General features: G+C 35.2%; 1 long non-coding RNA gene across 1 annotated transcript; it reads right to left on the reverse strand.

Annotated features, from left to right (window-relative positions):
* Positions 1-761: 761 nt before the first annotated feature.
* Positions 762-4,228, reverse strand: LOC127968974 (uncharacterized). Its single transcript, XR_008156196.1, has 3 exons — positions 4,064-4,228; positions 3,711-3,830; positions 762-1,095 (listed from the first exon to the last, which is right to left on the reverse strand). It is a non-coding gene; the product is annotated as an uncharacterized LOC127968974 (long non-coding RNA).
* Positions 4,229-16,171: the final 11,943 nt, after the last annotated feature.

The raw sequence follows: 16,171 nt of genomic DNA on the forward strand, positions 1-16,171 counted from the left end.
ATTTATTTGTTTATTCATTTAGCAGAAGTTTTTATCCAAAGTGAATTACAAATGAGGAATATCACAAAATATTTCCAGCACTTTTCAAAAGTTTATGTATTTTTTTATGTTTTTGAAATAATTTTATTATGCTTACTGGGGCTTTTTTATGTGATCAAAATACATTTTAAATAGTATTGTGATTTAAAAAAAAAAAAGTAATGTTTTTTTTAAAGATGTTTTATAGATTTTATAGATGTAAGATGTTTTTAATATTTATATCTTATTTATTTCTGTGATTCAAGCTGAATTTTGAACATCGTTACTCCAGTCTTCAGTGTAGCATTTATTAAATGTTTATTATTAGAATCTAGAATCTTATTTAAAAAAAAAAAAAAATGACAGAATTAATTTCCACTAATTGAAGGAAAGCAAGAAAAAAAAGCAAGAATAATGAGATAATTTCTATATATTATTGTTATATAGAGATAAAATATACAGGCATGCAAAAGCAAAATAAATAATAATACGAATACTACTACTACTACTACTACTACTACTAATAATAATACAAATAAATAAATAAAAAAAAAGCATGCAGGGAAGTTTCACCTGGGGGACAACAAATAATCTGACTTTATCTTTCATTATTTAACAGCTTAGAGTTAATACATATACTAGAGCCTAAAACAAACCACATTGTGTTCAACAAATTACAGACAACCATTCAAACAACATTGAATGGAGAGAGAATTTTAATTTTAACCATCAGCCTTGGGTAAACAAATCTATTAAAATAAGATGACATCGTGGTGGATAAAAGCCACTAGTGTGGCAGATCCCTTGTTGTAAAGGCCGTAAACACAATAGCTGGCCTAAAAAAAAAAAAAGGACAAACCCGGCCACTGTGAGGGCTAAAATAATTCAAACATACTGTTATGGAGAGGTGTGAGGTCAATATAACCTTCCCAATCTTGAGCCAGGCTATTTACCATCAGAATTAATGAGGAGGATAATGGCCAGACTCACAAACAAGTGTCCAGACAAACAAACAGCCACTTCCTGTCCGTTTTGACCTCCACAGCTCTTGTCCTTATAGGCCACCTTTCAGGACACCTGAAAACAAGCATTAACGTTTCAAAAGAGTTGTCCTTAAACAAATCCTCTTCATGCAGCTGCAATACAAATGCAGAAGAAAGATAAAAGTTCAGTCTGCACTCTTAAAAATAAAGATTTCATAATTGGAATCGATGGTTCCATAAAACTCTTAAAGATGAAGGTTCTAAAATAAAGGGTTTTACAGCAATGCTATATGTTGATGTCACAAAAAGAACCTTTCAGTAAACAAATTCTTAAAATAACTTTTGTATTGTATTTTTCTTAGTGTGAAGAACATTTTAATAATCAAAAAAAAAAAAAAAAAAACTTTTGTGGAATGGAAATGTTCTATGGATGTTAAATGTTCTTCATGGTATCACCAACACTTCAAAATAAAGATTAGAACCTTTATTTTAAGAGTTTTGATTATTTCATGGAGAACCATCAATGTTTGCTCATGTAATCAGTGATGATTCCATCCATAGAACCTTTCTATTCCACAAATGGTTCTTTAGATTATTAAAATGTTCTTCACACTAAAAAAGGCTCTTTCTTTAGAACTGTTCACTCAAAGGTTCTTTATGGAACCCAGAATGGTTCTTTAATGGCATCATTGAAAAATTCAATTTTGGAACCTTTATTTTTTAAAAGTGCAGGTGGAAATATTAAATTTTCATTGCCAAACCAGATCATGACACCTTCAAGTGTGTTGTCTGAAGGACCCCATGACATCAAAATGGGAATCAGAATTTGAGAAATGGAAATAGGAAATATGTCAGTACAGGAAAGAAAACTGCCCGTGACTGCACTGCATGAGGTCTTTAAAGACTTCAGCTGATGTGACCGCACTTTCGCTCTAGGCGTCCAATGAGATCATGGCGGGTGCAGGGACAGACTCTGAGATGGAATGACATGGCAGATTCTTCAAAGTCTGTATGTTTCCTGCCCTTGAGTGCAGACAAAAATGGAAGCAAAAGAGTCGAGCTGCATCTCCAGGGAAGATGGAAAAGCAGGCTGCATCTGGCCCACAGAGCGATGGGAAATCAGGTGGGGTGAGGAAGGTCAGCGTGAAGGACTCAAAGGGTGAAGGAGGAAAAGAAAGGAACTGGTGGCCCTTAGAGAGAACGAGTTAAAAAGGAAACAGAAGCTACAGGAGTTCCTCAACCGATAAAGCACGCCAGAAGCAATGCCAGGATCAGAAGTTCACTACCCTAAAGAACAAATCTATAGATAAAATATATGCTACCATTTGAAATTTTGAAATTGGTAATGGGTATTTATGGGTATTTTTACCCATGGGGGGTGGGGTCGTGCTTGAGAAGGGGTTAATGCTTTTACACAAAGTGCATGAACTTGACAGTAGAAACCTGTGACACTTAGCACAAAGAGCAAAAACCTCTACAACTCACAGTTCAAGTTCATTCATCCCAGTAATTGTCACACATTGCCTCAGATTCAGTGCATGCATGATTTAAGCTAAATCAAGCTGGAGTGGAGTGTTAAAAAAACACAGCTATTTTAGTCATGCTGTTCAGGAGGAGAAGCTGCTAAAATCTCTTTTACAACTTTTGCTGTAACTTTCCTTAGCACATAGAAATTTCCATTAAGACAGTCAAACTCATTTATGACACTTAAAAGCATAAACAAATCCCTCATTTTGTTTATAGAAGTCGCAGCCTAACGGTTAGAAAGATGGACTCATAAACCTAAGGCTGTGGTCTCGAGTCTTGGTACCAGCAGGGATTGTGGGTGTTCCATGACTGAGGTGCCCTTGAGCTAGGCACCGGACCCCCAACGACTCCCGGGGTGCTGCAGCAAAAAAATGCCTGCCCACTGCTCAGTGTGTGTGTGTGTGTGTGTGTCCACACTTTGGATGGGATAAATTCAGAGCACTAATTCTGAGTATGGGTTACCCCATCACGTCACCTTTCACTTGCAGAATACACAAAATTCCCAAAATTTGAATACAAAATCCTGCAAATGAGTTTATTCCGCTTCTAGCACTGTAATTAAAGTAAGCATCCCAGTGGCAATTGCATTTTGACTGAAATAGAGGGCTTGTTTGGTATTTTCTATGTGTTGGCATCTCCACTTTGTAGAAAGCGAAATGAAAATGTCCTTGGGCTGGCCCATGGCTGATTGATCTAGAACATGTCTTGCCTTCTGGTTGGAAAGGCGTGTAATGAACAACACATGAGCTGGCACGTGTAAATAAATGCCACGATCTTGTAACTAATGTGCTGTCATGCGCCATCATCCATTAGATGTACCTTTCAGGACAGCTGCGCTTGCACTGCAGTGATACTGATGTGGGGGTAAAAGTACCTCAAAAATTTAGCATAAAATTATGTACAATGCCACTAGGAACAGAAAAAAAAAAAAAAAAAAAAACATCTACAGACAGAACGTTTGATCTGAAAACACTGACTTCCATTAAACAGAGCCTTATCAAAGCATTTGGCTTTGTTTCAGATACTAACATGCTGTTTAAGAGATATAGGAATATACTTATATAATATATTTATTTTATAATTTTAAAGGATAGCAGGGCTATCGCACTTTGCACTTGCCCCTTGAATTCTTTGAAAATAATTACACGTTAGACCAAATTACCACAAAATGATCATTCTGACCTTGTGGATCTGGTGAATTTTGGTCAATCAGCAAACAGGTGTTTTGGTAAGTGCTGTAATGGCTTGTGGCCATTTAGTTCCAAATTCTCTTTTCATCTTTCGAGCCTTTAGCCTCATACCCTATAAAACACAATATAAATATAAAGACCCAAACTGTTATTCCAGGTAGAACAATTTTCACTTCTGTAGAGGCTAATGAAAAATGCACAAAAATGTAAAATAATCCAAAATCTATCCCGAGAAAAGTACAGAAATCAGTTCATCTAATCAGGGAAGTAATGACTTCTTATAAAACCACTGATGAAAAGTCAAATATAATAACATTCTGTGTATAAAAGAGTTTTTATAATCACCTCATTTTCTTCCTTGCATCCTAATTTCTTCAGCCGTGCCCTTTTAAGACACCCATCAGAGCGTAATCATTTTGTTTGTTCCAGTCTTGCCCCAAGGACTGAAACAAATCTATGCTTTTACAAGGTCTGCTGTTGTACTGTTTCGATCTCACGAGAAATCCTGATATTTACCCAAGGTTTTTTTTTTTTTTTTTTTTTTTTTCAGAATACTAGGGAGGTGAATTTATTGCTATGTTGTGCATATAAACAAAGCAAAAAAAAAAATAAAAAAAAAAAAAAAAAAATTACACTTTCAAAGTACAGCTGTTTTAAGTGAATAACTGACCCAAAAATGTATATTTATCTTTATTCGCTCACCTCCATGTTGTTTTAAATCCTGTTTGACTTCCCCGTCTTAAAAAAAACATAGTTGTTGGGCAGAATGTCCAAGTCAAACTGCAATGAAAATGGATTCATGATTTTGATTTATGCTGCTGAGCTCCCACAATGGCATAAAAGTACCACTGTACTGCCATAAAAATAGTTCAACTTGTGTGCCATATTCCAAATGTGAGAAACTAAAATTCAGGCTGCAATAGAAATAATCATTTTCTATAATCTACAGCACTGGCAGCTCTCAAATCTATAAAAAAAATATAGTATAAAAAAATTGAAATCATCCTCATTGGTTTGAACCCAAACACTATTCAACCAAAAGACCTGTTATTTTTTTAAGATTCAAGATTCAAGATTTTGATTTGTCACATACAAAATTATATATAGCATATATAACCAGCAGTGAAATGTGAGTTAATTATAATAAATAAAAATTCTAGTGTCTCATTAACTGTTTTTATATGCATTTCTGTGACAATTACCATTGTAATTACCATCCTTGTATGGAAAATATTGATGCATCTCCATTTATTTTTCACAGAAGAAATAAAATAAGTAAATGGTGTAATTTTTGTAAATTGTTTCTTTAAAGGATAAGGTCACCCAAAGTTGAACATCAGGCCATCCAATATGAAAATAGGTTTGTGTCTTTGGAACAGATTTAAAGAAATGTATCAAGTCGTTTGGACTCTCACTGCAGAGGATCCATTGGTGAGCAAGTGATGCAATTATCCAAATAAGTTTTGATGAAGAAACAAACTCATCTACTTCTTGGATGGTCTGAGTATTAGTACACTTTCAGCACATTTTCATTTTTGGGTGAGCTATTAATTTAATGAACAAGTGTGCTGTTGGATGAGGGAAATAAAGTGGAGACGTGTGCATAGTCATAAATGATCTACTAAAAATGCATAGAATGATTTCCCTTACATCCCAAGAAATGTATTTCATAGTCAACTATGTTCAGTGACCTGAGAACAGTTGTGATTAAACCATCATGTTTCAGTGAGACGGACCGGCTTCCATCAGACTCATTAACTGGAGTTTGGAAAACCCATGATAACCCGTTGCCAGGCCAAAGAAAGTTAATTAGAATCTTCCAGTCAATGTAAAGACCATCTGTTTTCTAGCGCTCTAAACACTAATAATTAGGCCTATATATATTTAAGAGGAACTGGTATATTTAGTGATCATTTCATAAATTAGAATAGATAAGGGTATGCTGATAAAAGTTTTATTTTTATTTTGGATTAGTACTAAACAAATGGACAAGGTCTGATCGGTCAGCCAAAGTTATTAAGCCCCAGCTGGTGGAAGATTCATCATTATGCGAATACAAATCATTAAAGTAGAAATTGGAATAGTGCTGGAAATAGTGAATATCATATGGATAGAATACACTATTTAATATATAATGGTAAATCTTAAAAGTTTTTGTGTTGTCCACACTAGGTCAGACAGCTGTCCAGTTCCCATTGGCAATTGAGCGCTTGTGGAAGTACTTCTTCTTTTTTGTAACTCGTCACTTTGTCAACATTAGTTTCTCCCGCTGCCACGGATTAATGTGTTGATCAGCAAATCAACCTCAGACGAAACGCATATAGTGGGCAGGGGTTTGATCCGTCAGACGGAGCGAAATCGCAAAGGAAGAGTATGTGGAATCTGGGGCCACAGCTATGCTAGGCGATAGCAGCGTCGATAGCAACCAAAACGTTGCAGTTTCACGTTATTCTGGCGAGATCAGAACGAACAAGCGAGTGATTATGTACATTCACTGAGTGAATATTATGAAAATAAAATATATAATTCTCGCTAGAAATGTAATCAAAACCTATTTTTATGCAGAGACTAACTCAAAATGTTGATTTTTTTTTTCACCAAAAAATGTGAGAAATGTCCGCCATGTTTTTTTTTGTTCTCACGGTCGGAATCTTGAAAGTCACGTTACTTGGACGCAAAACAATAGGAAAAGAATAGGCAAAAAAACGTAACAGAGACTGGGTGAAAAAAAAAGGAAATAGCATGGAGTGAAGGCTGAAGGCTAATCTCACTCTTGATGGGGCTGTTATGGATATCTGATTGTCCCATGGCTGTGTTGCTGATAATGTGGAGCATATATGCCAGGGTTATTTCTCTCAGATTGATGAAAATGTGCCAATAACATGTTAAAAATTCAAGGGTGGAGTGCATCAAACTTCTTGTTTCATGACAAAGGTCAGTCTTTTTGACTCAAGTCTATGTTTAAATAAATAAAATAAAATAGGCTGACTGAACGATTCAATGACTCAGTGTTTTTGAATAGGTTGAATGACTCACTTATTAATATTATCTTGTCATTAAATGCTCAAAAAAAAAAAAAAAAAAATAATAGAACAGTCACTAAAATAAATAAATATATTTTCTAAAAATACTGAAATTACACCTTTTTTTTGTCATTTGTATGTACTGCATGTAGTAATTATATGGTGTAGCCTTAGGAACAAAAGCTAAAAGGTACATTTTGCACCTTATTTACCCCTAAATGTTGCCTATTACTACATTAAAGGTAATATATTAGTACTTTAAAAGTGCGTATTAGTACCTTAGGTGTACATATTGGTGCCTTTTGAATGGGTACAGTCCCAGTGACAGCATTTAATTTTTTTTCTGAGAGTGTGGGTACTAAAATAATAGATAAACTCATTGGAATTTCTCATTAGATTGTGGTTTAGCCTAGTTAGCGACCTGCTCATGTCAAAGTCACAAACATTATTTGCTCTTCCTGTAACATGAATACAAACCGAAATCAATAACAAGATACAGGCTCTTCCAAGCAGCTTGTCCCTCAAAGTGTTTGCCAAGAAAAGAAATGAAATATGATGAATAACTAAGCATCAATGTTTGTTGGAAAGTAGCTATGCATATTCCTCAATGATTGTGCATGTTCACGAACAATATCAGCAGCAGCAGCTGCTGGCTCACGCTGAGCAAATCTGTCAGACTCCGTGTGTTAAATGCGGAAATCATTTATCTAGCTTCAATTATACCCAGACAGAATACATTCAGTTAGATTCATGCAAAAACTGAATTTGCATTGGCAGGGGCTTCATGACAGCATTATTTAAGATGGTCTATGGTTTCAATAGGTAGCAGTTGCTGTGAAAGCCACAAGGGAATGGCTTTTTTTATGTTCTGTTGCATTCATTCATTGATCCATGTATGAATTCATTCCATATTTACAATCGTACCTGCCAAAAATCTCATGCAAACCTCTTTAACCAGTATATGGGAGATATTGGTGTCATTAGGATATACCTATAATAATGCGTAACTGTCTGATTATTTATATAATTGAAAAATGATACACAAATTAAACTTGACAATATTTAACCAGAGCTTAAACCATATGCAAGGATTTGTTTTTGGATAGACAGATGCATACAAATCTAACAATTAATAAAACACCTGGGTCTCACGAGCAGAGACAGCTTCTCTTGTTATTTAATATGCACTAGTGCTCTGCCAAACAAAAAATGACCTGATTATATTTTAATATCTGCTGTTGAATGATTCCGTTTGGCACATAGGACATTGATTCAAGGCACACTGAGGGGGCAAGAATGTGTGTGTGTCAGCATATGACACATTTCCATAGATTCTCGTGCTGAATATCAGGCACAATGATGCATGCTGGTAGCAGATGGTGACGTTTGATAGGGCAGGACAAAACACTAACCTCCATTCCTTCTTCTAGCGCTCCACCCACAACATGCTCCAACTCTCCAGGCAGAAACTGCAATGAGCTTTCACGAGACACTGCTTACATCAGTCCAGATTCTGGACTTAGTTTGTTTTAAAGGTCTGTCTGCGTATCTATCTGTTCATACACATTCACAAAATGGTATCTTTCCTACATACATTGGTGTATGTACTGTAGCTCATATTCATTCAGCATTATTTATATAATAGTTTAACTTGTTTGAAAGTGACCTTCTTATATACATTTTTATGGTTTTACATTAATAATTTTTACAAACTATGTTTGGGAACTAAGGTTATGGTTATTGGCATGTATAGTACCATAGCACCATTAGCATACAAACTTGTATAATTTGTATACACTGTGTATATTAATCAGTCAGTCCTTTAATGATTGTCAGAAGTTGATTGAGTGCTAAATCAGGGCATTTATTTAAAAATGCTGTTTAGTTTCAGCAAAGGGATGCAAAGCAGAATGTGTTGTTTAGTGTGTTTGAATCTGGGCCATGGAAATCCTCAGCTGAACCACTGCCACTGCCAGGAATCTGGAATCCCTGCAGAAAAAAAAAAAATAGTTTCAATCACCTTTGTCCAATTTCTCATAAATAAATATAGCAAATAATCATTTGTCCAGGAGATGGTGACATGATGTACTGACTGTGCATTGTGATATTTTTCATGATTGGGCAAATAAAAATGTTCATGACATTTTCTAATTGTGACACTGGACAACACATAGCTGACCCTGCTAAAAGAGAGAAAGAGAAAGCTAATTAAAGCTAATGTAAAGCCTTGCTAGTTATCAGTTGAAAGTTACAGTATGCTTGAACCCAAATAGGGTCAAATTTGAAACATGTTGACTTTAGCTAGGTTGAAGAGTTTTTGCCCATCCAATCATAAGTGGACAACACTACTTACAGGTGTAAACAGGGTCTAAAACTTGAGCTTGTCTGCTTTTGACCAATCCCAGAGGTCATTGAAAACACATTCAACTGGATTGCTCTTATAGTGAGTCTCAACAGCCATAAAATACAACAACCTCCTTTCTGCCTACCGACCAGATTCTTAAACATTACAGAATGTGCTGTTGAAGCGTGTTAGCCAGGCGGGATTGAAACTTTGTCATCTGTTTGAAGGCAATGAAATGTAAAAAAAAAAATCCTGATTTTTACTCAAACCCACTGCGTTCAATCTAGTGTTGCGGCTATAAGAGCAGAAATTAAATCTGTTGCTCTACCTATCATTTGCCAAAGTCTCCTTTCATGTTTATAAATAGTAGTACTGTAAATATCAGAGCTTTTTTTTATTTTTTATTTTTTGGTCCATTGACTTTACTTTGAAAGAGCAGAGAGCACAGGAAGTGAAGTGGTAGACAGAGAGGGGGACGGGATTGGGAAAGGTCCATAAACTGGGACTCAAACTCGGGACGATAGCCAACGATACTATCTGCGGCCACCTATTTCACAATATTAAATCAAAAGAAATCAGCAAAATGGTCAAATGTTGACAAAATAAAATGAATAAAACAGGTTTAAACAGGAATATGTTTTCCCTCATCTACTTATGATCCGATCGACCAAAACAATTCTTAATACCATGAGTAAACAGGGCCTAAACCAATCCAAGAAACATTTATCAGTGAGCTGAGCTCACCGCAGCAAGGCTACAGTCAGAAAGATGTTTCTTTGATTGACCTGATCAGCTCTATGAGGAACTTTTAAGAGCTTGTGCGCTAGAACTTGAACTTGTACACCTCGCTTTCTTTCCGTTATTTCACAAGTGTGACATCCTCCACCACCCCATTTCTATCCAACAAGGTCAGGCTCATTGATTCCAGATATGTTGTCATGGCAATGCACCAAGGTAGGGGCAGCTTGGTAAATTGAAAGTCTGCAATTTCTAAATTAGCCTGATAATGCCTGGCTGAGTAGAAACTTAAGCTATTTCCATAAACATAGACAACATACATACACCGCTAGCGGTATCTCCCTTCCTCCATAGCAGTATGGACCGGTAATGGTGCAGATGATGAGGGAAAATGTCTCCTTTATTTCACTGGCTATTATTTATTTTGCATTTTTCAGGAAGTCAGGAACACAAGAATAGGCCCAACATGGACCTAAGGCAACTGAGTAATGACTTCACCTTCCGCAAGAGTTTACCGCTGCAAGCATCAGACCTTTCCACTGCTTGGAATACATTTGTGTCTAGCTGACACGCCAGTGTGTGTTCAGAAAAATGTGAACCAATAACTCTAGGTAGCCACAGATAATGAGACCCGTAGGACAAAGTTGTGTCTAAATGTCCTCTCTGCTCATTGACAATGCAAAGTTTGCAACCCACATACAGTGAAGACTTCAGTAAGTCTCCTGTCAGAAATACAAAATGAAACCTGGCTTCAGTAAATGGCTTTATTTACCACAAAAAAAGAAAAGAAAAAAAAAAGATGGTATAAGGATTTGGAGAATCAGGTCACTCTAATACACTCTCACATACTCTAGTATGAATAGTTTTGTATCTGACAATAAAAGATTAAACAAGTGAGCATTATTTTAATCAAGTATAACGCACACTTTTCCAAGCAAAAATAAATACATTTATTAAAATTTTACAATTAAAACAACAACAATGTACTGTTCAGAATAAGCCTTAACACTCTTTCTGTGGGAAGTTACATTCACTTAAAATTACCAGTATTAATAATTATTAACTAATTGTAATAAAAGGGACTCCATGCATTTTCTAAAAGTTACTCTTTAGTTCTAAGTAACTGCAATAAACACACAAACACACACACACTTGTTTCAAATGCTTGTTGATGTCCATTGTTAAAAGGGACCCATTATTAATCTCTTTTACTTTTACATTATGTGATGAGCAATTCCTGTAGTTAGGAACTTGAGGGGGAAACGATTTCATACCCAGACTAAAAATCACCTTGGGACTAGTTAAAAGTCACCGCACAAATGTCTCTGCACAAGTGAAATTAGTTTTGGGCAAAGCTTGCGCAGCATTTCTAAGCAGATGCTCCATGGTTTAATATTTCCTTTCACAGGCCTGGCCACTTTCCACACGTCTACAGTAATTCAGGCCTGATCATAATAAGCTGAAACCGTCCTTATGCACCTGCGTTTGTATAGTAAGTATGAACTATTCAGTGTGAAATAGACCATCAGCCAATGAGGGGTGACAGAAACCCAGTTTCCCTTTCTCATTTTTTACAGTGCGATACATCAAATCTGTCCTGCTATGAAGAGAAGGAACAATGTGATTACTCTGTGCACTAGTCTCTTCAGTATCCTCATTCAAAAGGACAACTTAATCATCTTTTGTAGCGATGTCACCGCCACAAATGAAGACAAATGATTAAACTTGAAACAATACTGAAGCTGCGGGAAAAATGGACGGCGCTCAGCAGACGATATTGCTGTTTTGACTAAATGTATAACGATGCAATGTCAGAATCCCTTCCGTGCTTTCTTACAACTTAATACTATGGACATATTCACATTTTACACAGAACCTATACAGTTCACCCATTAAGGAAAATTATATAATCATTTATTCACCGTTCTGTCATTACAAAACCATCTTTTTCTTTATCATCCTCTTTATCTGTAGAAAGGGGTGAAATAATATCCTACAATTAAAAAATAAAAATAAAAAAAGATTAAAATTCCACTAAAATCAATTCACAATCTAATAAGAACTCTTTATAAAGCGTAGCAACTGCGAACCGAAAACAAAACACTCTCAGTCATTTGAAAGCTGACCTAATGGCAAAGCCTTTTCATACTTTCTCTTTTAAAACTAACAAACATCAGTTTACCCACTACAGTCGACCTCCTGGGTTTAAGTCTGTCTCATCCAAAGCTCTCTGTCATGTCCCTGTCGCCAGACCCCACAGTGCGGAGCGATTACCTCCCTCCGTGTTATGAATACTCTCCATGCTCTCCCTGGCAAGCGGATAGGAAGGGTGACAGAGAGCTTGAACTGCAAAACGACCTTCTGTTACAGCTTTCAGACATCACTGCCATCTGTTTGCTGACCTTTTAATGGATGTTCTCCACGTGTCTAACCTATGACCAAAGACAATGTCCACAACTACAGCCCGAGACAGTGTCTACTGAGGTGGTCTCCTCCCTCCACGGGACACCAGAGATCGGCCTACTCGACTTATATAACAGAAAACTTTAGTGCAATAACTAGAGAGACTATTGACTAACGACTAGTGAGCTTCTTGACGTTTTAAACACAAGGAATTTCAACATCGATGTTAAATCCACCAAAATGAAAATTCACATGGGCGAGCTTTATTTATTTATTTATTTTTATTTATTTGATTTTTTTGCTGAAACATTCATACCTTTTTGAAGTGTTCCACTTGAATTTAACTATTCAAAGATGGAGAAATGGAAAGAGGAGATGAAGTTAGAATTCATTAACAGCTAGAAAAACTAAAACAAAAAAGAAAACATGATATTAAATACACCACTTGAATTTGAGAGTTTTATATTTAATACATTCATTTATACATATCAGAATGCATATACCATTTTTTTCCAAGTAAAATATTGTAGTTCATTAGCGTAATTGTAGGCTGTTAACAAAAATGTCAAACAGCTCATGAGGGAGGGATAGATGGATGCCAGCTTTTAAGATGCAATGACCATGTGCACCGCTCTTCAGTCGTCAAAGAACTTCCAGTCTGCATTTTCATCCTAAATACAAAGTGTTTCCAAGGACACAGCTTAGAGATTAAGATTCCAGTTTTTTAGCACAGCAGCTGAGAGACGCACCTTTTCTTCTTTATTCGGCTCAGACAGTGATTGTTATTCTGCTCGGCTCGGTACAGTCAGAGGGTTAGTTGCAACGTGTTTCCCATTTTCATGTCTGCATACTCTCAATCTTGAGAAGCTTCCTTTGTGACCTCTGAGAAATGTTGTGTCTCCACCATCGAACGGCGGAGGATAACAGAGCATGACCCAACAGTTTGCCATGCAAATCAATCAGAAGCTTGAGGAAGAAAACCTTTAAACTGCCCTACAAAGCAAAAAGGCAGTAACTACGCAGAGTGCAGAACTGAGAAAATTGACTTAAAAGTTATCCTGTCATCCAGCCTAAGTAGTTACTGTACAAACAACTACCATTTTTCTCCAAAACGACACACATTTCAGATAAGATGTTTTGTCACATAACAAAGGATGCCTTGAATGTCATGAAAATGACAATAACTAATTTTTGACCAAAAATGCAGTTACTGCCTTTTTGCTTTGTAGGGCAGTAAAGTGGTCTCTCCTAAAGTTCCACTCCAGTGAAAGCTGTTATGCACTGCAATAGAATGACAGACAGACGGAGGGACAGACAAACCATGAGAACGACAGACAGAATGAAAGAACAACTAATAGAAAAACATATGCAATAATACAGCAACAGTCAGAATGATATAAGATAGAACAAAAGAGAGATAGAACAACCAACCAAGTGACAGAATGAATGATAGAACAACAAAGCAAAAGATACAACAGACAGAACGATGCAGAGATAGACAGAACAACAGAAGGATAGAACAATAGATCAAATGAATGGCAGAATCATAAAAAAGGCAGACAGAACGAAAAAGATACTGTAGTACAATATAACAACAGATAAAATTACTAACAGAAAGATTTATAGAACAATAAAACAATAGACAGTTGGAAAGAACAACAGAATGATAGAGCAGCATATAGAACAAAAAATAATGATAGTAAAGCAGATAGAAATGTACAACAGATCAACATAAGGATAGACGGAAAAATACAGCAGCAGGGAAATAAAACAATAGAATGGATTAATAAAATGATAGAACATCAGATAGGAATGACAGAGCAATATAACGATAGACAGACCGAGTTAGAATGATAAAATGACACATAGAGCATATAGAATACAGAGCAACATATAGAATGAGAGAGTGACAGAAGGAACGAAAGGACAATAGACAGAATGACAGAACAATGATAGACGTATGGACAGATGGACAGACAGAAATATAGATGTACACACATCAAGAATCTGAAAAAAAGGAATGCATATCAATCTTTGGTTCCCTTGGAAATGAATATGATTCGTCAAGCTCTTAAGTCAGACGGAAAATTTTCATGTGTGTCCATGGGGTTCAGTATTGCGGAAAAATCATATGACAAAATGTAATTTGCGGGGTTGGACGCTTTAGAGCTTTGCTCTCGGCATCAATAACATCCTGGAAAAAATATGCTCGCAGGGAACCTACATGACAAAAACAGCACCGCAAAATATAGTTTTCCCGTTAAATGACAATAAACAGCTTAATTTGGAAAGGAAAATTAGGGGCTTGAAGGGCTGTAGGCACACTATTATTAGTTTCATAACTCTGCTTATGATTAGTCATGAGGAAATAATAAATATCCTGCTCTGCATCTGCATCTGCATCTGCATCTGCATCTGCTCTGCATCTGCAAATACATCTGCTCTGATGTAATGCACAATTTTAGCTGCAGGACAGTGTCACTCTGGAAATATGTGAAATATGAGGCAATCACATTTCATCATTTATTGTCTAGAAATTAAAGTTAGAATTGAAAGTTTGTGGATACTTTTCTCTCCTTCAACACCATCTAAAAGTCTGAAAATGAAACTGTCTTTACAATTCATGTCTTAATATAAAAAATAGGACAAGGGAATATTGTTGCGCTCAGATGAAAGCTAGTTGTAAATCCAGGTGCGTGAAAACCAGTAAAATGTAGAAGAGACTGTAGATGGTTCGCACTCTGAAAGACTAGACAAAGTCTTTAACAAAAAGAATCAATCATTTATTTAGAGCAAGAGCAGACGTTTCAGTGATCCAGCTATTCTCAATGCTCATAATGAATCAACCACAGACATGCAGTCAATTAATACCCGATAGATAATCAGGAAACAGGTTACAGGTGCAAAGGGATTGATTCTTTTTTGTTAAAGACTTTGTCTAGTCTTTCAGAGTGCGAACAATCTACAGACTCTTTAATATAAAAAAAATAAAAATAATATGCAAATTTCCAAAGGAAATGTTTAAAAAAAAAAAAAAAAAACACTCACAATGATATATATATATATATATATAATTTGTCATTATTTACTCACCCTGATGTTCTAGATGTTGTTGTTGTTGAATCTCTGTGCTGTGCAGTTCATACTAGTATACTGTACATACATTTTAAAATGTTAAATTGAAAAAAAAAAAAAAAAAAAACACAAAAATAATATATTTTTTTCATTTCAAAATTGTGAGATATAAATCTCTGAATTCTGATTTTCTTTCTTACAGTTCCAAGTTTTCATCTTGTTATTCCAAGTTTACATTTGCGAGAAAAAAAAAAAAAGAATAAAAAAAAAAATCTGAATTTGTGATAAATTTTTAGAAATGCAAAAAATGTAAAAGTCTGAATTGCAAAATATACATTTTGACCACAAATCCTTTGTGCTTTTGTAATTCTGACTTTATATCTGGCAAATCAGGCTTTATTTTTTTACAAGTTTCAATTATGAATTATGAAAACTCAGAATAGTGAGGAAAAAAGTCAGAATTGTGATTAAAAATAAAATAAAATAAAATAAAATAAAATAAAATAATAATAATTGCAATTTATTTATTATTATTATTTTTTTTTACCTGTGGAAGAAACAATTTATAATTTTAATTTAAATTATACAATGATCTTCCAGTGAATTTGCATCCATAATAAAACCCCTATTTTTATATATATATATATTTATCTCTTCCATAATCTGTTTCAGTCTGATGTATGCCAAAAAAAAAAAAAAAAAAAAAAAAAAAACTAAAAAAATATATGTTATGGAAAAAAAAACTGGAAAAAAATATATACTGTTTTAAGGAAACCAAATTATGATTGATCTGTGAGTTTTGAGGTGATTTTTAATTATGTTTCTGAGATTTTAAGGACAGAGCAGTCTTGAAGTCCTTCTAAGTGCTGA

The sequence above is a fragment of the Carassius gibelio genome, chromosome B12, assembly GCF_023724105.1.
Source record: "Carassius gibelio isolate Cgi1373 ecotype wild population from Czech Republic chromosome B12, carGib1.2-hapl.c, whole genome shotgun sequence".
Classification (NCBI taxonomy): Eukaryota; Metazoa; Chordata; class Actinopteri; order Cypriniformes; family Cyprinidae; genus Carassius; species Carassius gibelio.